The 27,917-nt window shown below is 42.2% G+C and overlaps 2 long non-coding RNA genes across 4 annotated transcripts; one reads left to right on the top strand and one right to left on the bottom strand.

Moving 5' to 3' along the window:
- The first annotated feature begins 783 nt into the window (after positions 1-783).
- On the top strand, positions 784-21,503 carry LOC129386430 (uncharacterized). 2 transcript variants are annotated; one of them, XR_008613813.2, is made up of 3 exons: positions 784-1,128; positions 7,728-7,928; positions 11,594-19,588. It is a non-coding gene; the product is annotated as an uncharacterized lncRNA (long non-coding RNA). The 2 variants fall into 2 exon arrangements; XR_008613814.2 differs by lacking the exon at positions 11,594-19,588 and adding an exon at positions 21,386-21,503 and having other exon boundaries at positions 788-1,128.
- LOC129386431 (uncharacterized) lies at positions 4,396-27,868 on the bottom strand. Of its 2 annotated transcripts, none has more exons than XR_008613815.1 (3): positions 27,748-27,868; positions 24,564-24,779; positions 4,396-5,617 (listed from the first exon to the last, which is right to left on the bottom strand). It is a non-coding gene; the product is annotated as an uncharacterized lncRNA (long non-coding RNA). The 2 variants fall into 2 exon arrangements; XR_011893910.1 differs by lacking the exon at positions 4,396-5,617 and adding an exon at positions 21,385-21,469.
- Positions 27,869-27,917: the final 49 nt, after the last annotated feature.

Consider the following 27,917-nt stretch of genomic DNA (forward strand, 5'->3'; position numbering starts at 1 on the left):
CTTGAGAGTGTGCGGGGCCTGGTACTACCGCCTCTACCGGTACTCACGCTTGTCATTGTGCGCACGAGGTAGGGAGCACTGGTCTTGGAAATGGCAGAAATAACCAGCAGCACACACCAAATCCGGTATAAAAGACAGTTTCTCACTATAACACCTAGAGGGAAATCTGGCGCCACCGTGCCGTCATGGGAATGACGTGGATGCATCCATGCGCAATTGCCATGCGTATATCGTATGCGTATATGTACGTGCGAGGCTTGTGTTGGCTGGTTTTGTAAGAGGCTTCGTCTAAAGCGTGGATATGGCTACACAAGTAACGCGTTCTTAAAGTAAAATATTCATACAATGTTTCCATTCATGCATATTACATCTTTACTCTCCTACAATGCATGACCAAGCGAAGAAAAGCAAGAACAGACGACAAACTGTTTTAAAGCGAGCGCGAAACGTCGTCGGTTCTCCAACTTTAGCGGCCCGTTGATACTTCTTACGTATTATACTGCTATTATGTAATCGTACATGCAATAACAAGTTTTCATAGTTAAACGAAATATGTTTTTGTGTAATAATAAAGCTAAAACAGCTTTTTACGTGCTGTTTTAGTAGAAAATTAATCATTGTGACAGACAGAAGGCAGGCGTTGCGCGCACCCGGTTGTTTGAGCGTTCGAGCGGGTGTGTGGGTTGTGTAACTGGCTGTAACCATGGCTTTAACTATGGGGTTAATACAATGGCTGTAACGCCCTTGCTGCGTGGCAGTGTCTACGTTCACCTGGTCGACGGAACGCAGTCGTTAGGTTCACCGGGTTCACCCAAACGTCACGTCCGGGACGCCACTTTCGTTCTTTGTTTTTTTCACGTCCGGGATGTCACATCCGCCCTTTCTTTTGGCGGTATGGAAGGAACGAACAGACGCGGACAGCGCTACAGTGCTCTAACAGCGCCTATAAATAAGGGGCTTTAACCGCTGTCAGCCAGCCCGAGCCGCCGTTTAAGCTTCTGAGAAGCGCGCCCGCTCGACTTTCGGGAGAACACCACTCGACCAGCCACAGACCAGCGAGACAACGTGCGCCAACCTGCGGATAGGCCCCGTCGTGTCACTCAGGTCGTCGGACTGTCGCAGTGCCAGGTGAACAAATTGTGTTTTGTTTGTCTCTCTCTGTGCTAGTGCACTTTAGGTGCAAAGATTTTTTTGTATTGTAATCTTTCTCAAGTGTTTTTGCGCGAGTTGCATTGGATTTGTAATTCTCTTTGTATGTGCACGTATGAGTGATTGTGAAATCCTCTGTATCGTCTCTTTTGCTGTATAAACTTTGTTTTGTTGTCCAAGTAAAAATACAAGATATAACGGAGTACATATAACAATTTATTGTCTTTCATTTTCTGAAATTTTTGTCGAAGTAATTTTTGTTGAAAGCGAGAAAAGAGTTTTTGAAGTTGAGCTCTCGCTTCGCAAGTTCTACGTCTCTTAACGCCACTTCGCCGCAGAACATGGCACCTGGAATGGAACAACACTTATGGCCAATAGCGGGTTACGGAGAACAGTTTGTTTCGTTTCATTTATGAAATTTTTATGGAGGTAATTTGCGCTTAAAGCGAGAAAAGAATTTTTGTTTGAAGTTCAGTTCTCGTTCCGCAAGTTGCGTTGTCTGTTAACGCCTCTTCACCGCAGAACACGACACCTGGCATGGCGCAACACTTACGGCCAGAGAACGACTGCAGTTTGCCATCGCTCGGTGTCGTGCATTTTAGGGCTGGAGCTAAAGAAGATATCTACATTTCGTCTGGCCGCAGTGTCGTGCTCTGCGGCGAATAGGCGTTAAAAGACGCCGCAACTTGCGGCGCGAGAGTTCAACGTCAAACGTTTTTTTTTTTTTGTCTCTCTTTAAACAAAAATTTCCTCGACAAAAATTTCGGGAATGAAAGACAATAAACTGTTCTATGTGCCATGGTATTGCTGGTATTTTTACTTGGACCACCTCAGGGTGAAATTAACCAGTGTTTCTGGCTAAAAACGCACTTTTTGCAAGTTTAGTATTTTTTTTTTCACTTCGATGTACTCAGTCTCTAGAAAAACAGAACTGCTATTTCCGAATTTCCGAGAGCACTTCGATGTTTAAAACAAAAGAAAACCGGCAAAAATGGTACATTTTCATACTTCTTTGTCGATTTATTTCAAAAATATTTGCGCCTTGTAAAGCTGCATGCTCTGAATTATATCAAAAGGCGTTATCTGTGCAAATTTCAATGAAAAAACTGGTGAAGTGTTTTCTAAAAATTAGCTTCTTTTTTTAAAATAATGATTGAGCAGCGCCTGGTTTCTCTCCTTTTCTAAATCTTCAAACTGCCCTTGCCTCGCGAATAAATTTTTTTCGGCAGAAATATTTGCGGCTTTGATTGCGCACATTAGGATAAGGTTCCAGGAATTTTTTTTTTTTTTACAAATTGGAGATGGTCGAGCGCAACGTCTGGGATGTTTGGCGTGGAATGACCCATATAGCTGTCCACTAATTTGATATTGCAGTCGATGCCTCGCCCTTGGGGGAAACAGAGACTTTTTAACGCGACAGCGTTAAGGAGCTCGTGTCGCAGTAAAGCCGATGTCGTCGGCATCTTTGGCCGTGGGTGAAAATAGCGCAGGTGTGAGCGCAAATAGCACCCGGATCGCGCAGGCGCGATCCGGGTGTCCAGCGAGAAATGTGACAGGCGTCATTTCCTTTCCTTAAAAGCAATTGTTCATTCCATTTCCCTTCCCTTACGGCCCGGTTCGGGTGTCCACCGAGATATGCGAGACAGGTGTGCATTCCTTAAATTGTCCAACGAGCCACACGTCGCACCGAATGGGCGATGGCGCTCCATGTACTCCTCGGCAACGCTGCAACACGCTGTCGCGTTCCACTGTTAAAGGCGAAGCTTAAGCGACCCCCAATTTTTTTTTTTATTACGCCTTTTCAACTCGTGCATAAATTTTAATGCAGCATTCTCCCTTTCTATTTCATTCCTAGATTAATGTCATCAAATCGCATAACCAGCGAAATTTGGTACCACTTCGCAAAATTGCCGGACGGCAAGGCGAAATGCAGATACTGTCAAATTGTGCTCTCTCTGTCATCTGGCTCGACTGGAAATCTTCGACAGCATTTGACGAAGAAGCACACCGCAGTGCCCTTTGGCTGAGTTGAACCCCGCCGCTCCCGATCGCCTTCCTCAAGTGGCAAGAGCATTGACGACCCTGCTGCTCGTTCCTCGGCGCCGTTGCCAAGCTCTTCACGTTCAAGGAGCCACAGCGAATTATCGGACAATTCGGATGCACCAGAAAGTGGTCTGCTGTCGCCAGCTTTGACTTTGACGGCTTCATCAACCCCGTTCTGAATGCCTGGACCTAGATCAGGCCAGTTCTCGCAGTCATCGACTCGATATGTCGATGCAGTTAGACCAGTGTCAGTGCAGAAAAAAAAAAGGTTGATTGATGTTCACTTACTGAAAATGATTTGCAAGGAGTACCATCAGTTTTCACTGGTTGAAAATAAGGAATTTCGACAATTCATTAATATTTTAAATCCAAATTGCAGCTTACCGAGCCGCAAGACACTGACAAATAGTTTGTTGCCCGTGGTTCATAGCGAACTCCTAGACAAAATTAAATCGGCTCTGCTCGATGCCCCAGCTGTTTGCCTGACGTGTGATGAATGGACTAATATTAATAATACTAGCTTTTATGCCATCACTGCTCATTACATTGATCAGGCTACTTGCTTACGATTGTGTCTGATTGAATGCTCTGAATTTTCCTACAGACTCGCGAGTCACAATATAGCAGCCTGGATAAATGAAGCTCTAGAAAGGTTTGCTATCAGAAATAAAATTGTGCAGTTGTCACTGACAATGCTGCTAACATGAAAGCAGCCGTCGCAGAATTAAATCTCCAAAACCTGGGTTGTTTTGCGCATGTTTTAAATTTAATGGTCACCGCTGCCATTTCAGCATCCATTGGGGCAAAACTTGAAAAATCCAAGTCCATAGTCCAGTACTTCAAGCAAAGCAGCTCTGCACTCTCGAAACTTCGCGAGATGCAAGCTTCATTGAACAAAGATAAACTTGAATTAAAGCAAGATGTTCCCATTCGGTGGAATTCCACCTTTGACATGTTAGAGAGGTTACTCGGAAACAAAGAGCCACTCGTTTCAACTCTGGCATTACTTGGTTACAAAGAGCAGTTAGAAGAACAAGAATGGACAGAACGGGCCCATGCTATTCAGGTGTTGTCAGTATTTAATGATATAACAGAAATTTCTGCTGAAGCAAATGTGTCATTGTCTGAAACTACTGTTTTGTCCAGAATAATGACGAGAAAAGTAAAACATTATCTTGAGACTAATAGACACACTCCTGAGGCTATTGCAAAGCTTGCAAACGAACTCGTAGATGGTCTGACACGGCAATTTGGAAACGGAGAATCAAACGAGTTAATTTCTCAATCCCTAATTTTGGACCCACGGTTTATGTCGCAAGGCTTTGGGGATGATGCAAAGTTTAAGTCGAATAAGAAAGCGCTTGTTTTGAGGGTAAAAGCGACTATCCAAAGTACACAACCCGGACCAAGCAATGAGCCCGCAACGCCTGTTCAGACCTCCTCAGTATGGGATGAGTTTGACGCGAGTTTGAGTTCCTTGCAAGGAAACCAAGACCCTACAGCTCAGGCCGTCGTTGAGATAGATAATACCTCAACGAGCTGTACTTGAACCGTAAGAATGAACCGCTGAAGTGGTGGGAAAGTAGAAAATTCACCTACCCGAACTTGTATGCACTGGCTTTAAAATGGCTTTGTATACCCACGACAAGTGTACCCTGTGAAAGAATATTTTTTAAAGCTGGCCAAATTTGTACAGAAAAGAGGGGTCGTCTCACTTCTGATAAGGTCAGCAAAATATAAAGTTGAAATAAAATTTAGTTTTTATTCTTATTTTGACAAAGTGGATTTTAAAGTACCACAAGAACAGAAAGCTCCTGTAATGACTATTAGGTTTTTTCTGGAGAAATACATCACATTCTGTCTCTTGTAGAGTATCATTAGCATTCTATCCCCAATATCAGAAAATAAAGGTTAAATACAATTCAATAATTCACGCTTTCAAATTAAGTAAATAAGTAATTGATAAATATTCTCAATACATAGCAAAAGTACCTATAACACGTGTAAGGCCGCACTTCATCACCGTGTTCTTTTCTTTTTTTTTTTTTTAACGCGAGGCCATTGTGGGCTTCCGGTCTACGCCGAGAGTTCCCTGTAAAGCACCAAGCTCCCCACCCGGTTCTCTCCCCGCAAACATTAACAAAGGCGTAGGAGTCACTGTTCGGTTGACAGCATCCCTGTGACAGCCCAAGGCTCCTAGCTTTGTTAAGCGCGCACATCCACCAGTGCACCAAGAAAGCAAGCGTGGCACACACAATGAGCACGTGCGCCGCTCGTTTTAATGCTCCACTCCCACGGCAGGGGATCTCCATGCTGCTTATTCTGCGGAAATATGCAAACTGCCACGTGTTCCGCGAAGGGCCCTTTCCTTTGCTGGCATTCTTGATGGTGCCGAGGTGTCGTGGGCCTCCACCATCTGACATTTCTGCGAAGAGCCAGTGGGTTAATGGTCCGGCCAGTTAGCTGAGAAAAAAAAACTTGTCATCATTCAAAGGCGACGCGCAGGTGCGGCGGGGAAGGAAAAGAGCATCGCGCGATAAGGGCAAGGGCTCCCGTAAGGAGAGGTTTTTTCGGAATTTTTTCGTTATGTGTTTGTTTTTCTTTTAGCCGAGCCCTGGGCTCGAGGTTGTGGCAAACTTCAGGGGCTGTGGCTACCTTCATTGGTTATCAAAGCTTAGAATGGGCCTCGAAATACGGCCGCCCTAACTTCTTTGTTTCTAAACCTTACAAAAACGCAAGCAAATGCATTAGAAGTCAAGTCAGTATTGTTTAGCTAGAGGCTCCGTGCAGCGGCTTGTAATTCTGCAAGTACCTAGGCTTTAACATGTGGGTCGATAAGTAAGGTCTTGTAGTGTGTGTTCTCTGTGTGAGAATTACCTTTCTTTTTTTTTGTTACCGTTAGTTCGGCCGTCTGTGTGACTCTGCTTCTGTAACTCGGTTTGCCTTTGTACATTTATGTAAATATATTTCCTCTCTTCATCATCTGCATTCATCAATCGTCCCAACTTCAAACACTGCCTGGACAGGCCCTGTTTCCCTCTTAAGAAATGGAAAAGACCATGCCTAAATTTACTGCACGGCTATTTTACTAATGCATATATCATTTCTTTTTTCATGAAAGCCAAATAACTAGACTTCATAATACAGGTTACACTGTAACCTCTGCTATAGGGTCCCATTATTTGGCTTTATAAAACATATGTGCATTAGTAGAATAACCTTGTTATAGGTATTTTTACTACTACCTTCGAAATGGTGCACTACCTCACAATGCACGATCGGTGGGAGTCTTTGAGACATCGCTTGAACAACAGCTGTCAACGAACGGTGCCATCCTTTGCCAATGATTTGCCAGAAGACAAGTTGTGAGCGAAACAGCGCTCCCAGACAACGGACAAGGAAGATGCAACACCGCAGGACAATACAAAGCGACGACAACATGTACGGCGCTCTGCGAGCGCTCTTTTGCTCAGAATGTATCTCAACCAACTCGCCCAGCAATGCGCACTTTGCCATAAGACCCTGCTCTGACTGAACGGGTCGGCACGGCTCACTGAATGAGAGAGAACTGGCTCTCCAAACGAACCGGCTCTCAACCAACTCACCCAGAAATACGCACTTTGCCAGAAGACCCGGCTCTGAGTGAACAGGTCGGAACGGCTCACTGAACGAGAGAGAAGCCACTCTCCAAAAGAGCCAGCTCTTTTGGAGAGCTGCTTCTCTCTCGTTCATTGAGCCGTCCGGCTCTTTTGGAGAGCTGCTTTTCTCTCGTTCAGTGAGCCATGCCGACCCGTTCACTCAACCAGCTTTCTCGCACTGCTAATAGGTGGCGCGCAAATCTCGCCCAGCTCTGACGCAACGGTTCGGCACGGCTCACTGAACGAGAGAGAACCGGCTCTCAACCAGCTTTCTCGCACTACTAATAGATGGCGCGCAAATCGCACCCAGCAGAACACCTGGCTCTGACGGAACGGTTCGGCACGGCTCATTACGGCTCACTGAACCGGCTCTCCAAAAGAACCGCCGCTCACTTTGACTGAGCCACGGCTTACTCGCTCCTTTAGAAGAGTGACTCAAAAGATCTGGCTCGCTCCTGAGCGACCCATCTCTACTCTTCACTCCTGCGTGTGCCAACGCTAACATCCGCAAAGCTCTTTGGGGCCCCTATTCTTAAACCCTAAATGAGTTTAGGATGTACAGGCCATGTGTGTGTCGGGAAGGAAGGGGAAAGTGGCAATTCGCTCGCTTGTATTATAGTGTTGTGCACTTTATTGTTGTTTCTTGAAATGGGTGCACGAGGAAAAGAGCCAGGAAAAGGAAAGGGAAAGTCTAATGGAAGAGACCAATAGGGATGTTGGAAAAGACCAATAGGGATGTTGGAAAGAAAATGCGTGCTTTGATTTGCTCAAATGAATCGCTCATGCTAGGCTTGCATAGTCTATAATGATTGGTAAGGACTCTCAGTCTTTTGTTGGTGATTGGAGGAGGATTGTGCCCCTTTGTAAATGAACCTATTGGAAATGTCACTTTGCCAGCGGTCGCAACATCTGGACCTTTGTCTTCAACTCCTATGCTCCTGCCCTACGCTCCCGCTTCACCGCTGCCGTCCGCAAGCCAGCTTTCGAGAGGACTCGTTCTGCTGTTCCCTGGGAGACTCCATTCTGGGCCTTCCTGTGCCTGGAGGAGACCTGCCTGGTGTGGTGCTACAGCGGTCATCTGCTTCGACGACCCAACATGTACGTACCCCCTCCCTCTGGCTTTGGCCTCACTGCCAAGGCATTTTTCTCACGGGCGCCGACGTGCTCCCAAGTGGGAATCGGAGTACAGTGCCTTTTTCTTTATAGAATAGTCAAAGCAGGTGAGTGACACTGTTACTGTTACATTATAAGTATGTTAAGACTAGATTCCTCTCATCATCATCATCATCAGCCTATTCATGACCACTGCAGGACAAAGGCCTCCCCCTGCGATCTCCAATTACCCCTTTCCTGCGCCAACCGACTCCACATAGCACCAGCAAATTTCCTAATTTCGTCACTCCATCTAGTCTTCTTCCGTCCTCTACTGCGCTTCCCTTCTCTTGGTACCCATTCTGTTACCCTAATGGTCCAATGGTTATCTAGTCTGCGAATTACATGACCTTCCCAGCGCCATTTCTTTCTCATAATGTCTATTAGAATATCATCTATGCCCATTTGCTCTCTGATCCAAACTGCTCTCTTTCTGTCTCTTAAAGTTATGCCTAGCATTCTTCGTTCCATCGCTCTTTGCGTGGTCCTTAACTTGTTCTCAAGCTTCTTTGTCAGCCTCCAAGTCTCTGCGCCCTATGTCAGCACCGATAAAATGCACTGATTGTATACTTTCCTTTTCAATGATAACGGTAAGCTCCCATTCAGGAGCTCATGATGTCTGCCGTATGCGATCCAACCCATTTTTGTTCTGTGAATTTCCTTCTCATGGTCCGGGTTCCCTGTGATTAGTTGACTTAGGTAAACGTACTCCTCCACAGACTCTAGAGGCTGACCTGCGATCTTGAAATCTTGTTCCCTTGCCAGGTTATTTATCGTTTTCTTTGTCTTCTGCATATTAATCTTCAGTCCCACTCTTACACTTTCCCTGTTAAGGTCCTCAATCATTTGTTGTAACTCGCCTGCATTGTTGCTGAATAGAACAATGTCATCGGCAAACCGAAGGTTGTTGTGCTATTCGCCGTCGATCTTTACTCCTAAGCCTTCCCAGTTTATTAGCTTGAATACTTCTTCTAAGCACACAGCAAATAGCATTGGAGAGATTGTGTCTCCTTGTCTGACTCATTTCTTTATAGGTATCTTCCTACTTGTGTAGAATTAAGGTGGCTGTGGAATCTCTGTAGATATTTCCTAGGGTATCTACGTAAGCGGTCTGTACTCCTTGATTACGCAATGCCTTTATGACTGCTGGTATCTCTACGGAATGAAATGATTTTTTGTAATCTATGAAAGCCATATAGAAAGGTTTATTGTACTCTGCGGATTTCTCGATAACCTGGTTAATGACATGGATGTGGACCATTGTAGAGTAACCTTTCCTGAAGCCAGCCTCTGCTCCCTTGGTTGACTAAATTCCAGTGTTGTCCTTATTCTGTTGGAGATTGTTTTGGTAAATATTCTATATAATACTGGGAGTAAGCTAATGGGCCTATAATGGGCCTATAATTTTTTAGTTCTCTAGATTCCTCTGTTTCACTGATATGTCATCGTCATTTACTTCTTTCATTGCGATGCTCCCCAGTTGATTGAACATTTTGTTCCAATTGTAAATTATCAAAACACAGACACGATAAAAAAAGTCACAAATGGTAAAAGATCAAAACACACACGTGTGTGTGCGTGCATGCGTGAAGGTGTCCCCAATTGCACATCATGCAATCATGAATTACTGTCCTAATTGTCCAAGTCTATATTAAAAAAAAAAGAAAGTGAATGTAGGCAATTATAAGAAACATAACACTGGGACATTTTCAACAAGGAACTATTTGCATGCTTGCTTTTTTTTGGCTGACAAAGAAAGACCGCGAAATGTTAAGAAGCAAATAAAAACATGTATGCTCGCAAGTTCCGTAATTTACGATTGACGCTGCCTGAGCAAGGCTTCTCGCGCATTATGCTCCAAATTCGACGGAACTGTACCAGTGGCAACCCCAAAAAATTCACCGACGGTTCAACACTCCCTAATGCAAAATTGGAGCCCAGTTCTATACGCGCTTTCATTTCACGATATACTGGCGGGCGCAAACAATCTATCTTATGCGGCACGTTGCAAACAGAGCGAAGTATGGCGCGACTGCCTCTCTAATCTGGAGATTGTAAGAGCCATCGCGTAGCTGATGCGTGGACGCGATTCATAGCAGCCGCCGCAGACAGACCTCCACTCATACAGTGCTTTGTTTCCATATGTGCCATTTTTGTTGTCGTCGGCGAACAGACGACGCGCGCTACTCTGGCGCCAACTTGTAGCCGTGGTATCAGCAGAGCCCATCTTACGTGGCACTACGCTCTCCTTCTCACGCTTTCACCATATCCTCCTCCTCCGCTTTTCGCGTCGGCCAGCATTTCAGAGTCATATCAGCCTGTTTGCCAGTGCATTTGGGGCACATATTCTTCATACTTATATCCACAAATAGATCTGCCGAGGTACCGGCGACTAGGCCGGAGACAGCAGCGGCCACATACAGCAAACATTGGAGGATAAGTAAGGAAAGCGTCGCTTTAAATAGTGTTGTTTGAAACAAGCATACATGTTATTTATATACTAGAAGCTCCGTACTACAACATGATTTCATGGTGTAGTGTACTTGCAATTTATACCCTCTACTTATGATAGAGATTTCATCATGACTGCAGCAAAGTGTCACCTTGGTTTAGTGCCCTTTCAGGAATAAAGGAAAAAACTTCATTTGAACTTCTGAAATTTCACGATAATGTTTTCTAATGATGGATTGTCAAACTGTGATAAATACATGTCAAAATCAGACTATATTTCTGCATGCTTTGACAACATCAACTAGGGCAACTTATGTATTTCGGATGTCTTTTATTTCTTGAACAATCTGTGACTCGATCAAACAGATCATCATAAAATATAATTTGTAGTACCTCAAATGGTACACTTGTTGATATCCATATGACTCACATTATCAGTGCTTGCTTGTTTTTGTTTTCTATTGTATAATACTGTCTGAGTGGAATTACATGTTACATGTTAAACTTTTTCGGTTTATTGCATGCTTGCATGCCAGTGTGCTTTCTTTACGAATTACATCTACTTCTTTATTCTTTGTTGATCATACTTTCACTCCCTTACTGTAATGCCCCATGCAGGCACTGTAAATACCTCCCTCTACCCAAAAGTAATACATTAATAAGTGCTGCTTCACGTCGGCAAAAGCCACCTTACCAGGCCGTAGCTATAACAGCATGACAGGAAGGTGGGCATGTTTAATCTCCAATATAAGCAGGGCATATTTCAGTTATATGGCTCTTTAGGTAAGCTTTCGGTAAAAAAATCTTTTTAGTCAATTTTTGCACAAGTGACACCGATGATCAAGTTGTGCGCAAGGCATACTGCCTTTTAGTACTCGCTATTTCTACATTGTGTTATTCATTCACTGCTCTGCCATTTTGTTGTTTTAAAATGACATAAAACAGTGACACATTAGACAAATCATCGGTAAAAGAAATACTGAAGCTTAACAATAGCAAACTTCTTTTTTCCATAAAGGTGAGTGACTGAATATAGTTTTTGTATTGGATAGCTTTGTTTTACTTGCACACACAAATTTACACACTCCCTTTCAAATGATGCATGTGGCAGTAAAGTGAACATGTAGTTGTTGTGTATTCAGCATCTGGGGTACTTGCAGTGTGACACCAACCGACCATGGTCAAGGGCACCAATAAAAGCCATGAGGAGGAGGTGTGGCGGCAGTACAAAGTGCATGCAGAAGGAGCACGAGAAGGTGCGGCACTTCTATGGTGACCACGCCAGTGCACTATTTGAATACTGGAAAAGTTAGAACTTTCCTGTTCTTGGAAGCTCAGCAGGTGATGTGGTCACCCAAAAATGCAACGCCAGTGAGACCTGGGCAGCAGTTGTACAGAGGTTAGTTTCTGCCCCCATCCACCAGAGCAAGGAAACTGAAGTGGCATCAAGGGTGGCAGAATTGGACGCCGCAGTCGCATACTCTGCCCTCTCGACATGTGCAAGTGCATACATCACACCCTCGGTGATTGCTGCGGCTCAGCGACCAGCAAACAGGCATTCTGTGTGTGTGTGCGCTACAAGGTGCAAAAGGTTGTGCCTGCCAATGTGCCACACCCCTCGCCTGCTGGTAAACAGCAGATTCTAGCTGTAAGGTACTCAAGGCTCACAGCATGGTGCAGTTACCAGAGATGGCAGCTGCAGAGCATTGCTGCATGGCATGTGAAGTGATCCTCCAGTGAGAAGCTAAAGAACTTGGAGAGAGAGCAGTGAAATAGCACCAGCCAACTTTTTCGAACCTCGCACAACAGATCAGGCTGAACAAAACTGCGCAAGTTCACAGGTTTGCCAAGTTGCACTGAAGAATGAAGAAACGGGTGTCACTTCAGCACGACATGCCACCAAAAAGCATCAGGTGAAAAAAAGCACTCCATGTGCTCCTGCACTTGTGGGTGGTGCCTGGGTACACAAAGTGTGCAAGACTCCAGTTGTTGCTGCTGCTTCTAAATCTGCCCTAGTTAATAGCTACAGGAGGCTTCAACAATGCAGTGTGGCACAGCTCTCAGAATCTCTGCCCTCAGAGCAGTGCCACTTGGCAAGTGAAAGTCCTCCTGAAATCGGAAGCTGAAGAGTACACGGAAAACTCTGATGCTGTAATAAAGCAAGGTAACTTAGAGGCACCTGAGAGACAGAAAAATAGCTTTGGTCTTAAAGGCCATGCTGCACTGCCACCGGATCACATGGCACAATGTTCTGAAGTTGGCACTGTTAAAAACCATAAGGTCTACATGAATGCCAGAAGTACAGTTTTACAGTCCACAGAAGATTTTGTCTGTTGGATGCTTGAACATTCCAATGCTGTATCGCTGGCCAAAAGCACTGCAGAAAAACAAATAAGCACACAGTCAGCAGCTGAAACTTTAGTTCAAAGCAGGGAAGTAGTAAGTATTACCAGCTACTCCATGCCTTATGGAAGCTTTGCGGAGACAACTGCCAAAGTGACCATACAAGATAGCCCTCCATTGGGTTGCAGCAAGAGAGCTAAAGGTCACCGTAGGAAAAAATGTAAGCTTGTGAGATCGACACAGGGCTGTAATCTCAAAGGGGAGGAAGTCTTTCTATAGGTAGCAAGTTCAGCAACTAGAAACAATTTTCAGCTAGCTATGAGGAATGGAAAAATAACGCGTTCCATCCCATGTGTATCTCAAGGTCAGATAAGAATCCATTTTGCTTTGACAAAGATATTAACGAAGCAGAATTTCCATACATACGTGTTACTTTTGCCTGTTGCCATTCAGGGTACCCAAGTTCAAGAGGGCAGAGTATTTGTCCAAACCAACACTTCAATAGAACGGGTTGCAAAGTTGAACTGAAACTTGTACTACGTTCTACACCACAACCATTCTATGAAATTGTGAATATGACAGAGGCTCATAACCTTAAAAGAGGTCCCGAAGTTCTCATGTGGTACAGAATGAATCGTATGTATTAACTCCATCGGAGAAAGACCAACTAAGAGAAATGATTTCTTATAATGCAAATTCCAAAGATATAAAGGAAGTTATTCTAAAGAAAACGAAAAAGCACATTACTTCACAGGACGTGAGAAACCTAAAGCATGCACTAGTTCAAAAGATAGAAGACAGCACACATCATGGAGCGCTCCTTCTGCAGGAAATAGACAGATTATTTTCTGAAACTGCAGGATGGAAACTCCATGCTGAAAAAAAATTCACAGAATGATCTTCTGTACATTATGTTACAGTCGCAGCATATGGCTCAATTAGACGAAAAGTATCCAGAGGTATTGTTCTTTGATGGAACCTATAACCTTAACAGAGAAGTGTGTGTGTGTTACATTGTGTTCTGTGTGAAGATGGAAGTAGTCATGGCAGACCTATATGTTATGCCGTTGTCCAGCGAGAAACATCTGAAATTCTAAAATCCTTCCTTGAAACATTTCTGAACTTAAACCCTGCTATAAAGGCTAAGTGTAAAGTTGCTGTGATGGACAAGGACTTAAAGGAAATGAACATAGTTACGCAACTCTTGCCTGACTGTAGGATTCTATTATGTTCATGGCATGTGCTAAAATATCTCCACTACGAAGTTCACAACATAGTTAAATAGCCTAGACAAGAATAATGTAAAAGATACAATTTCCAAACTAGTATTTGCACATAATGTTGACATATATGAACAACACTCACTAAATTTGAAAGAAGCCCTAAAGAATGACAGCGCTCTACTGGATTATTTTTATAAAAACTGGCACAGCTGCAAAAATATCGTTCTTATTGTTCAGATAAAATGCTTATCGTTCAGATGTGTACAGTTTAGGAAATAATACTAATAATAGAATGGAAAGCCACTACCAAAAGCTAAAGAAATATTTAAGACGAGGAATGCACTTAGTTAAAGCTGTGAAAGCTCTCATAGATTAGGCAACTCGCAATGCCCTTGCAGTCAGTCATGCGCAATATAAAGAAACCAAGTTTTGCGTCAACACAATTAAAGTGAGCAATTTTTACATGGAAATGTCTACAATATATACACAGTATGCTAGGAAATTGGTTTGTAAAGAATATGAAACATTCCTACAAAATCCTGGAACATGTTCAGTGTCTGATGATCAGCATGTTGTTTCTGTGAACAATAAATGTTGTGTAGTCACAAAGAGGATGGCAATGTGCACATGTACATTTAACATGCAGTATGGGCTGCCTTGCAGGTATATTCTTGCAGCCAGGTCAAAGCAAAACGAAAATCTTTTTGATAATGTATTCCACAACGCTGGCTCAAATCTGACTTTGTGGAGACTGAAATGGATGAGCCACAAGATGAAGAGAACATTTTAACTTTGAGTGTAGTGAAAAAAGCAGAGCCAAAGCTTGATACATTAGAATCCAAATATAAATGTGCATATGCACATCTCGTAGAAATATCAAAAGGGGCTGCAACTGCAATGGCGCAGTATAGCAAAAGTAAGCTGGAGGAAAAACTAGCTGAGTGCGAGAACTTTTTTCACAACCTTATAACCTATGGCACAAATAAGAAAGAACTTTCTAGTTTCACTGAAACAGTACAGAGCAGTGAACAAGAAGTGACAAGCTTGCAAGGGGTAACCATCTTGCAGGGTGAGGCAGAAAGACATGATAGCATTCCAGTGTCATCTGCAGAAGAACACATAACAGCGAGTGATTACTGTACTGATGAATTACAAAGCGAACAAAATGTAGATTTGCTAATAGCTTCAAATTATCACGCAATATGTCAGGCTACCACAACAGCAACTAATACTGCACAGCAGGCAACAGTGCTCACCATTCCTCTTGTAGAATCGGCTGGTGGTCGACCACATAAGAAAAGGACAGTGCTTAATACAAAGCAGTCGGAAAAAAAAGAGATGTCTAGCTGTTACAAACAGCTCTAGTGTGGGACAGCAAGCCTCACTGCAACATGTCAAATGTAAAACAGTGTTCTCACGTAACAATGCAATTACACAGGCTATCTGTGGTTCTTCTACTTGCAACACTTACAAGGTCACTCCCTCCGAACTAAATGCTTTGCAAGGCACAGGTTGGTTGTCAGATGCAATCGTGAATGCAGCACACTTCATTATTTCTCGGCAATCTCCTGACGGATGCAAATTTCAGGATGTTCTGCTTGGGCAGAAACTGAAGTTCAAGAAGCAAAGTACCTTTGTCCAAATTCTACACATTCCAAATCTTGGGCACTGGGTCACAGTGACAAATTACGGAGCCCCAGAAGACCATCTTCCTGCATGATTCACTTGATTGTTACTTAGCATAGTGCACCAGGTAATGAATATAATGAATCTCTCTTCAAGCTATCTAGATGTGGATGCAAAAGCAGCACAATTCCAAGGGAATGGCTATCACTGTGGCATTTTTTGCTATTGCAAATGCATACTACTCCATTGCATCTGGTGCTGACCCGTGCTCAGTTAGTTTCGACAAGTGCCTAATGCGTTGGCACATTATAACAAGTCTAGCAGATGGTCAAATTTCGCCGTTCCCTTTAGCTACATTGCTAATTTCAAGAGTGAAGCCAAAGTGGAGTCGCATTGTTAAAAAAAATAAAAATCTGCCTCGTATGAGAAACATCAAGAGTAATAGGATTGATAGTTGGGCGAGTTGGTACGGTAACATAATTTTGTTGCAGCACAAATGGATGAAGACACAGACAACATACACAAGACAATCGAGCACTGACTTTCAATTGGAAGGTTTTATTGAAAAAGATTGTATATGAGTGATAGCAATTAAGACACGTAGAATCCAAAGGAAGACGTGGTGAAACAAGAATATGAAGGTTAACAAAGCATCAAAGTTAAAAGAAAGCCAAATTCAAACATTAAAATCTTCCGGAAAAAGAAAACAAAACCAGAAAGGCAAAAAAAAAAATTATGTAACAGATTATGTATTGTGAGCACACGTACTAAGCAGATATGCGTATTCATTGTCTGACAACAAAACTGAAGCCTGGCTCACGCATGCGTCTCTCATTCTTTTAATATGAAAAGCTCCGATTATTTTGCGAGTTCTTTAGTATCTATGTCTAGAAAGGACCTCTGTACCTACCAACATAGGTGTACAGCTGCATGTGTGACAGTGTGGCAATATATGTGATGCACTAGACTTCTTTAAATATTTATTGTGGTTGAATATTGAGGCATCTGCTACTCTGTCCGAGATACGATTTTCCACATGTGAGTGAAATCTGATGAACAATCCCAGTCTCGCAAAGTACAACCATTGACAAGTGCTTTGTGTTGCAACCACATTGTCTATTATTACACCACTCTAGTTTCCTTCTAGTGAGTGGGTAAATCCTTGACAGCTTCTCCTAAGCTGAGAACACTGTGTTTACGCCATATCTAGTGGCAACATTTCTCAAGCAATGTGACAAGTTGTGAATGTACGGCACCACAGCAAACCTTTTTCCTTTTTGTTTATTTTCCTGTTCACTTGTACTAACCTGACTTTTTATCCCTTTTCAAAACTTCTCACAAGTTCTGGACAGCGCTTGACTGGGAAAATCAGCTTGCTTTAGCCTCTCGATCTTCTGCAAGAAACTTGGCTGCATGAATTACATGTACATGACTTTGTTTCAGCTCATCTGAGAGCTGAATGTGCTATCCCTTGCTTTACGACTTTTGACTGACTAAAATAAAGATCAAGCAGTGGTTTCCTATAGACCTAGGGAAGTAACACCAACAAACATGATCAGATGCCACATGTGCCTCATTTTAGAACCCCATCTAGTTCAAACATGAATATTTAGCGTAGATCTAATTCTAACATTTTCTTTAAATCAGTTACACATCTATTTAAAGACCCTTTCTGCTTTTCACTAGTAATTAAACAGGGACATTAGGATTAGATGAGCGCTAGATGTTCATGTTTGAAAACGATCGTGTTCAAATATGAACATCTAGCAAACATCCAATTCTAATGACTCTGTTTAATTACAAGTGAAAAGCAGGAAGGGTCTTTAAACAGGCATTAAACAGATTTAAAGAAAATGCATTACATTTAACGATTGCAAAAACTTAGTACTGGTTGCCAATGTGAGCCAAATTTGATTGTGGCATAATTTGAAGTGTAGAAAATAATAGGAATGAAAAATTAACACAAAACGTGACAAAGCTAATTTCGTAACAAAGATTTATATTGAAATCCTACAAGTTGTACTTGATAAAACCATCAAAGTGATGAAATACGACTTATTCACATGAATTGTTCTAACATTTGGCAAATACTACTTTTATTCTAAAAGCTCATGCAACAAGACAGATCATTGTAAGCTATAATTCAACACATTTATTTCCTAGCTGTTATACATTTTATTACACAGAAATTTTCAGCTTGCCAATGAAATTTTAATCATTTAAGACAGATTTGGAGACCTACTAAGCAGACATTTTTGTTTATATTAAACAAATTTCACTGAATTCATCTCGGCAGTATCCTACGAGAGTACTTCCTAGTTTACATGTCTGAAAGCACAGACATATGGGTCTGGCTTGATGTGAGGGTGAACTTTGGCTGTCAAATGCCTTGATTAAACAATTATTGCACCAAATTGGGGGAAACTTGATCAAAAATAAAAGTTTCATTGTAAAAGCAGAACGTTTATATAGACCTTCAGTTTGCTTGAATAATTCTAAAAAAATTTCAGGTTATGTAAGCTAGCTAATAGCAGAAATAACATTCACTTTATGCTTATGTTAATAATTTAATGTTAATGTTAATATTACAACATTTAACATTAATATTACAACATGTGAATATTATTAACATTAACAATGATGTTAATAATTACCAGATCAGATGTAAGACTACTATTTTTGGATAATTACTCTTTTTTATGCATTCGTGCTGCACAACAATAGCATATGAGAACTGCCCAGAAAGTATGCTCTAATAAATTTTTCAGTGAAAAGAAATGTGTCCCTATATTACAGTGATGCATAGGCTACTTCTTCTAATGTGACAATGTATGCTTTTTTAGGAATTCTCCATAGCGCAGTATAAAGTTTTGTATGTCGGTGGTCAGTGTCATGCTATCAGCCAAGAGTCACAAAAACCAGAATGTCACATCCTGTCTGAACTGCAACAAACTGTTGCTCGACTGGAACCTTCATTAACTAAGAATGTCTTTTGGCCTAAACTCTTCTTACCAGCTATATTTCTGGAAGACCGAAATGACGGCACTAGTTGCCCGATCGGGGAGAGCTTGTATTGGCATGAATTTCGTTTGAGCACCGTGTGACAGAAGCAGTTTCTGTTAAATGATGCAGAATAATAGATGGCTGCTCTGGTAGAGTCCCAGTGGCTGCGAAGGTTGTGGCATAATTAGGTTATTGCATACAAAGAAGCTGACAGCTGTACATGTCCTACAACAGTTATATGAAGTCGTCAAACCAGACGTCACAAGTGAAGGTATGGTCAAGCAATGGCACAGGCAGTTAACAGCAGGCTGATCGAAAGTGAACGGTTAAAATTGCACTGGCTGCAGCCATCACTTGTTATGGTGGAACCAACGGAAAGTGTGTTGTTACATCTCAACACGGCAAATGGCATTCCTTAGTGTTTCCCACAAGGCACCCATCCAGACACTGACGCAGAACCCTGACACTGGCTGTTGACGGGTCAACAAAGGAGCTTTCCTCAAGGTGACAACGACTACCGGATTCTGTAGACGTAACAACCGCGAAGGGTCACTGCAAGCTGACCGTCACTGAGAGCTCACTAATTGATGAAAGGGGCCAACATCGAGGACTACTGTGGAAACTGTGTCAACTTGAGTTTCCCAGATTTCCACGTGGTTGCCTCATGTGTGGTGGCGATTGTGCAACATTGTAGGCAGAGTCCGGCAGAACGGTGCGACATCAGGGCAGGGATATTGTGAACAATTTGACGATCATGATTGGCCGAGAAACAGTCGTTGGATTCCCCAATCTAGTCTTCTAGAGTAAACGGCTGTTTTAAAAAGCAGACACCTTTGGTGCAGGGAGGCTGATGTCTCCTGATGTGAGCTCAGACATAGAATGTGCTCCTACGTGGAGTGGGCTTCCATATATGGAGCCAGTGCAAAATATGTGAAATAAACTTTCTTTCCTTTGCTCCTACTCCCGGATGCACTCGTCAATTTACGTGGAGGATTCTTGGCTTAAACGCTACCCTGAGCCGCAACAGTGTGGCAAGCCACTAAATAAATCAATGCTTCACAATTTTTCTAACTTTCCTCTCAGTTTTTATATATCAGCCACTCACTGCTACATAAACTCGTCACGATTTCTGGCTGGGCAACATTTTGTCAGTGATGCTGCAGTTCAGTTAGAGGTGACATGCTATAGCATCAGTCGCTGGTAGCAGAATACTATTACTATGAAAAGGATGGTTCACATCCAGCAAAAGAGCCTATGCATTATATTGACAATGTAAATGTATTTTTCTGATGTTCAAGCCTCATTTAAAAATTATTCAGAACTTTATGAATGTGCTAGAACAAACTGTGCCTCTCCTCTACACTGGAGGCACTCAAAAGACATATGGTTGAATTTTCTGTTTTACATGTATTTTAATTCAATCATGCTCATTATTCCAATAAGCTAACATGCTTCAAAACAATTATTATGAACCTGGTGATGTATTAAGTATAACTAGAAGATGTTGCTAAATGTATAGCATCTTGTGATAAGTTGTGCACAACAATTAAGCTGAACATTGAATCTACATATTCAAAAGTACTTTTATAAAAAAATTCAAGAACAGTAGTCTTTCAGGATGCAACGTTTATCTCGGCTGAGACTGTTGTTTATCTCGACGATATTGGCTTGCTCATCTTCTAGCTTTGGTTACTGCCTCTTACAGTTTTCTACCAATGTCTTCAAAGTTTCATAAGCAGTTTTGTTCTTTGCGCACATGCTAACTCCACTCCCTTAGCTAGTACAAAGCAGTACTTTGAAGCTAATGCAGGCAGAAGGTCAGCATGCCAACTGCTGTTGCCAATGGAGATAAATTAAAACAAAAATTAGGTTTGCTAATTTTTTATTAGGACAAATATCCGTTCTTACTGGGAAATAGATTGGAACTAATTCAATGATACTAGACTGGCATAAATTGTAATCAACTATTTAACACAGCCTGCATTATTTTCACAGTACTGGAAGTCTCTCGGTGGAGCCTGACCACTAGAGAGCGCATCCTCGGGTGGCGGATAGAGAAACGTTCCAAGATATGAAGTTGCACAAAGCGTCTTCATTTTATGGGACAGGCATTTATGCCCACGGACCAACAGGCACTTATAGTAGTTCACAACAATGTTCATGTTTGGTGTTGCTGTATCTGTGGCCTTTGCTTTTAACAATTTTTGAATGAAGCCACTGCTGATACCTCCTGCAATGGTGCCTTGATTGTAGCACTCTGCTGCTGAGCACATGGTCGCATATTTCATTCTTAGCTATGGTTTGGGGGAGACAGGAGGAGGGTAACTCAGTGGTGAAAATACCGAGTCTACAATTATGGCGTTTCTCACAGTCCTAGGGCAGCTTTCATGAAGCTTGAAAGCATTCACGGTTATAAAGCTTTGTGCAAGTGACTATAAATATGGTGATGAGGGTAAATGAGTTCACATCTTTCCTTTTTTTCTGCCACGATGAAAATAAATGGAGTTGTAACCATATGATAGCACCAGCTACCAATATTCAGTTGATTAGATGTATAGAATAATTTTAGCAAGATGCGAGATTCTTGCATTGGGTAATACTTTTTAGAACAGAAGAACACCATCAACACCAAAACTCAAAGTATCTCTCAAAAAGTATTTCCTCATTTAATGAGTTTACTTGCAACTTGTCTTTTCTGTGGGCATGTTTTTTACAGGTTAATGCCACAATATTGCCGTCTTTGATCTTTTGACCCAGGCGGTCGTCCTCCGACACTGCGTGGAGTGCTCAGTAGTGTACAGCAAGCACATGCTTCGTGCAAAGAGTGGGCCAGCATCATTTCTACACCAGCAAGAACATAAATGCTGAAAATAAGCATTTCCTTCCAAAATGTGCGCGGTTGTCTTTATAGTGTAAGGTTGAATTAAGCTTTATTTGCTTCCTCATTTACGTTTGTAGGGATACAAACAGAGTGGTTATTGAATGCCTAGGAAAAGCCTTGAAGCCTTTCTACTAGTGCAATAGTGAAGTGCATGTGTACTGTACCTGAACATGATGATACAGAAACATAGTTTAGGATATCATACACCAGTGCTCAAGGAAGCAGTAGATGGACACACAACCAATTGTGTCGCCCAGTATTACTTGGTTCTACCAAGATGCATAAGATTAACATAGCGAATGCTTTCATAATGCATTACTCAGGTTAGCCAGATAAAGTTACACATAAATGTATGCATGTCAGTGCTAAGAATCTTAGCATAAATGCTATAATGTCGTACTTGCACCCTTCAGCCACACTACAAGTTCGACAAAGTTTGCATGTCCTAGTCTCAAAGTACTTCATTTTCTAAGAAGGTGTGCAATAGCGATGCAGAAAGTTGATGGAGGCATGAAGATTATAAACATGCAGAACAAGAAGTTGTAAATGGACTGGTTGTGGTGGCCCTGACTAAGCATGAATGTAAAATGCACAGACCAAATGCGATACCCATACAATTTGCAAAATAACATCCAAGTGGGGGAACTGCCTATATGAAGTGAGAGAAAGTGTAATACTTGCAATCTACCAGCACAAAGATTACTTCTGGGCAGTGGAAGCAGACAGTATAATAAGCTCGAGTCCACTTGGAGCGATACCTTTAACTTATGGGGCAAGTCCTCTTTACCTGTTCTCAGCAAGAGCCAACATGCATGTTGGCCAAGGTTAAGTCAGATAGAGCAACCTGCATCCTTAGCAACCGTTACTATTTGACCCATAAAAGAGGACAGTTAGCCTAAAATGAAACTTGACTTAGGGCATACTTCTTACAATTAGTCGAAGATTGTTGGGGCCTTTCATACATACATCACATAGTGAAGCTGAAAGTCTGTCGGAAAAGATCAAGTGTTCTCTCATGACATACCTGACTTATGCAATGAGCATTTTGCTAAAAATACAATTTTAGAAAATGTTAGCGGATAAATTTACCTTTTAAGTTCATTAATATAATGTCTGCATCGGCTTAGCCAGAGGGTGGGAAGGTTTGAGGGGTTGAATTACTCCCCTGTATCCCCTCTCCCATGGTATTGAAAGTTTCAGGAGACGGGCTCAGAAAGAGCGACATCGATGAAAGGGAAATGTTGAATGTGAAAGCAAGTTGAGGGCTAGTGTCAGTCCGAAGTGTGTGTGTATGTGGGGGGGGAGGATGTCATGGAGGGCGATCCCCTCTCCCATGTTGTCCCGTTGAGAACAAACAGGCTAAATGTTTAGCTTACTAAGCATCCGTATCAGCTCGCATCTGATAGTGAAAAAGCTTTTGTGCTTGTTGGAAGAATGAAAGACAATTTTGCTGGCCGTATTGGCGATGGCAGACACCTGAACATTGGCCAGAAAGGGGGATGGTGCAATGATGAGGGAACAGAATTGGAAAAAGCATGCAGTGGGGAGCAACAAGCACAGAGAAAATATTTACAATAATTACAGAACTTACAATAGTGAATCTTAGGGCAATTTACTCAGATATTTAGCCTGCCATGCAGGGGATGCATTGGCTAGTGGGCAATTAAGAGAGCCCATTTAAAGAGGTGTAACCCTGCGGGCTATTGCGTATTGTACATAGTAAAATTCGAGTAATTTCTGGGGGCCTTAGTTTCGTTCACGGCCAGTATAAAGGCATTTTTGAAGTGAACACACAAGTTCATCCACATCGCTGCTCCCACCAGGTATGCATGCCTATGACAGGCACATAGTGATTACGGGAGCAGAGAAATGCTTTATTGAAGTTAAAATCGACAAGCATGCAAAACACTGTCTCAAGCAACTTCACATTTTTCTTTTTTGAAACAATCCTAACTTTATTGTTCTCTGAGCCCTTGCTTTGTGCCAATCACTGATTGTGCATGCAAAGTGCACCACTGATGAGATACTCAGTGGATAAGAGATGCGCAGCCTGACCTTGCAAGAATATTTGAAGTGCAAACACAGAGGCGATGAAAAAAAAAAAAAAAATTCAGCTGTAGAACTTCTCTCCCCTGAATCCAATGTTTAGGACTGCTATGTCTAGGACCACACTCATTGTGCCAAATGGGCACAAGGAGTGCACCACTTTTGGAGAGAAAAGTAGGAGAAAGAGGTTGCCCAGTGCCTGTGGCAGGCAGAACATTGTGGCCCCACCCATGGTGCCTCTCTACCTCATTCCAGATTGTGTTAACCATAACTACTGAGAGGGATGGGCATTAAAATTCTACACAGACAAAAATGTGACAAGCACATGCTTAAAACTTGGATCAGGCCTTCGTGTCGTCGAAGAGCTTCTAATTTCTGGTACTCCCCCGAATCATCGAGCACACTGAGCAGAAGGAAAGCATTCCAAAAATATTGCAACTTGCTTGTTTAGAAAACTCATAAAAAGCACTCCCCCCGCCTTTTCTTTTCTTCTCTTACTTTCCATTGACTTAATTTCATTATGTTAATAAACTTCAGAAGAGCTTGCTCTCAGGCTAGTTTGTACACACTGCTAAGAATGAAAACATGGAAAGAAAGCGGGACAAGAAAGAAAGGCCTACAGAATGTTGATTTGCGCGTGGCAAATTATATCAAGGACGGGAGTGCTGGGCCAGGGAAGCTAAGAAGCTGCCACAACAAACAGGTGGGAGGGGAGCTAGGTGAATGGCTTCAATGTCCACACAGAAACAGAAATATAGGAATGTTAGAGGACGCTGTGTTGTTCAACAACCCCATGAATGTTGAAGAGTGTGACAGTGATTGGCTGAAAAGAGTTTCAGTGAGCTCCAGGGAGTGGGGAGGTGGATACGATAAGGGGGCCGGGCTGGTGACGCGCATTAAGGGCGTCAAGAATGATGTTAACTGAAAAATAGGGGGATTGTCTCATCACTGTTCGATCGCTCAACATTAGATGGCCGTGGCCAGTTGCCTTAGCTGAGGTTCACCTACCCTGTCATAGCACATGCTGTGCTTACTGCTCTCCAGTCTTCAGAATAGCCAGTCGTAAAGGCAGCATGCCCATAATGCCTGCAATTAAGTAATAGGCGACTTGCAAAATAGTGCCTGCTCTCTTCCATACATAGCCATGGCTGAACCACTCACTAGCAAATCTGGTAAGAAAATAACGCTGACCTCCACTGTTACTTGGGCTGCAACAAGTCTGGGCTGCAAACAAGAAGACACAAGACAGAGCGCTGTCATGTTTTTAGCACAGTTCACTTTCCTAAGTAATGTACCAACTAGTTCATAATACACATTATATAAGCACATCAATTTGTAAACAAAATGTTATTTTTAATATAATCATCTTTAAAAACAGCACAAGGATGATAGCATAACTTTAAGCGTAGTGGCTGCATGCCTTAATAATGAAAAACTTTTCAGAAGTGAAGCAAGGTTGTTTTGGCAACGTAAAAATGTGCATCCTCGTTGTTAAAGCATTCCTGTCTGGGCAGTGCTAGGAGTTTCTCTTGGCGTGATGTAAAACCCTCCCCATATTTATATAGTGAGAGAGAGAGAGGTGATGGGGAAGGGGGAGTGGTAGTGGCCAGTGGAGAATCCTTCCCTGAAATAAATTTCTGGCTACGTCACTGAATGTCTGTAATGCCTTGTAATAGCAATAGGCCTTAGATGGAAACACTATAGATGATACCAGTGAACCTATTGAGCCTATTCCTGTTTAGTGAGGTGATGGATGTTTTCCCAAAGAATTACAGAAACTGTACAATGGAATGTCTTGTACCACCTGTAATAACTATGCTGTAAGAAAACAGAAAGGCTGAACTTAAATGCTGTAGGAAATCTCTTAAGAGGCTCGAGGATAGGTAAAGATGACTAAATCCCGTGTTCTCCACTCAACACTCCACCTGGGCTCAAGTGCACAGCAGCCCCGCTCCTTGACAGAAGCGGTTGCTTAGGTTTAATTAAACTTCATTTGAATTACTGTGAAAGACAGCGTCGTCTTCAGTCGAGGGGTGGCACTGCGCTCAGCTCAGTGGAATGAAGCTTCCAGTCGTAGATGGTTTCAGAATACAGGGTAAGTGACCTCGCATTTTACTCTCTTCGTCGTGAAGTCTAGTGAACAAGTAATGCTTTAAGCGCTCTCTGATGCGTATGTTTGCTTTAAGGCAGAGTCAGCTTACTATTTCCTGCTTCTGCCACATGCAAATGATACAAAAACATCTCAATAAAATGATTGTGATCCAAGTGGTACGCACACTCTGCAAGGGAATTAAATGTTTGTAATAAAAGAAGCACTACTCATGTGCTGGTCAGCATCTGCAGCAATATGTTCACCAAGATAGCTTTTTTGTCTCAATATATTCGATATTGCTGCAAATTTAAGAGGTTTTGCAGCTAACATGTAGCTGTTTACTTGTGTCTCGAGAACATACAGCTTTAGGTGAGAGGAGCACTATATTGCATGATACAAAGGAACATTTTTAGACTGCTTGTTTTATTTTTTCGTGAAAAACAATTGTGAAGGTTTTAATTGCAAAGTAATACAGTAGGTGTTGGCAACGCGAACAAGCCATGCAAAGTTTATGCATTAGAAATGAAATATCCAGATGAGTACCCCCCGCCCCCCTGATATATTGTCAAAAATGCTATAAATAATAAATACTAATGCTATGCTATAATATCAAATGCTGTTACATTTAACACATATGGTGACTAAAAGAAAGGATAACTAAAGCAAGAGCAGCATTAATAAAACAACAATATCAAAGGCAAAATTTATATAATTTTTCTCAAAACTTTTATTCGCATAAACTGTGGCCTCGCACACTGTGGGCGCCTTTACCAACAACCTTCACATTTCACTAGGGCTAATTCTAGCTTCCCTCTAGCTTCTAGCTTAACTGCAATGTTTTGAATGTCGGCATGTGCAAGTGAAAATTAGTTTGTGATGGCCATGTGGATCTCAGTTTCTATGCCTGAATAATAGGGAGAGGAGGGCAATATAATTGCCTTGAGAACTTTTAAGCAGAAAAAGCATGGTGGATGAGGTGCAGTGGCCGTGATAAAACATTTCAGGAGTTCAATGTAGAAAGGATACATGAGTAATATGATTAGCTTTGCAAGAATATGAGGCCATTATAACACTAGGGGAAACAAACATTGTAACTGATCTAGAACACCTTGGACAGCTGCTATAATTAGGAAAAAGAATGTAGCATTGTCTTAAAAAGACAGCTTTTTTGTTTACTCTGCTATGCCACTGTACACATTATTAGTATTACTTTTTTTTCTTTTGGAACAGAAGATTACCATATGCCTGGAGGTTTCAGATCACCTTCTTGGTGAGTTAACAGTTCGAAAACATTAACATTCTTGCTTGGTTTATTGCCCAAGTAGACCGGCATGTAACGACTGACCAAGGAAGCAGGCGTGTGAATATGCACACCCTGTATCCAATCAACCCCTATATCAATCAATTTTGTACAATTAGACCTCCATATATTGAACTTTAATGTAACAAACCGTTTTACTTTGCAGAACTTATTTGGTGTGCATATAGAAATCTTCAATTTATTGAATTCTGTTTATCTGCAACTTCAATTTAATGAAATCATAAATTCTTCTAAAACTTAATGAGGATATGTGTTGCATTTGAACTGTAAATTCTATGGACGTACAAGTGCTTTTCGGGAGTAAAGCTTCACGATTTCCTTCCCAAGTTTGTTCGACTTAAGGACAAAATTCTGCAGCAAAGTTATGAAACGACCACAGGCGATAAGCAGCTGAATGTGAGGTATCTGGTACAGACCGACGGGGGAAAACTTACAAATCACAACAGCACACATTCAGGCGAGTATGTAAACAGGCGAACTAAGCAGGGAACAAACACAATACAGCACTGCTTTCATAGGTCCCGAATGATCAGAGTTTCGTCAGAGTTAGTGCAAGCACGCATCCGCAGATAAAACGGGTTCCCACCGTGCATTGCCCAATACTTCGAGAGCTGACGCCTACACGACCACCGGGGGAGGTTATAGCACTTGTTTCTGCTCTGATCGTATAGTGTTCGAATGATGCCGCGACAACGCAAGTACTTGCAATAGGGGCAACGAGCTTCCACAACTCCAGAACATCACAATCATAGGCAAAGACCGTTTGCACATGTACTAACCAGCCAAACAAACTAACCACGGCAGCGAAGACCACTTAAATCGAAAATACAACGCAGAAACACCTCGAAAAGGTTTCACCATAGAGAAACGTTACACCCTGTTTCACAGTTGCTCACAAGAAGTGCCCAAAACGCACTACCGCCGCCTTTTAAAAATCCAACGGGAGCCA

This window comes from Dermacentor andersoni, chromosome 4, assembly GCF_023375885.2.
Source record: "Dermacentor andersoni chromosome 4, qqDerAnde1_hic_scaffold, whole genome shotgun sequence".
Lineage (NCBI taxonomy): Eukaryota > Metazoa > Arthropoda > Arachnida > Ixodida > Ixodidae > Dermacentor > Dermacentor andersoni.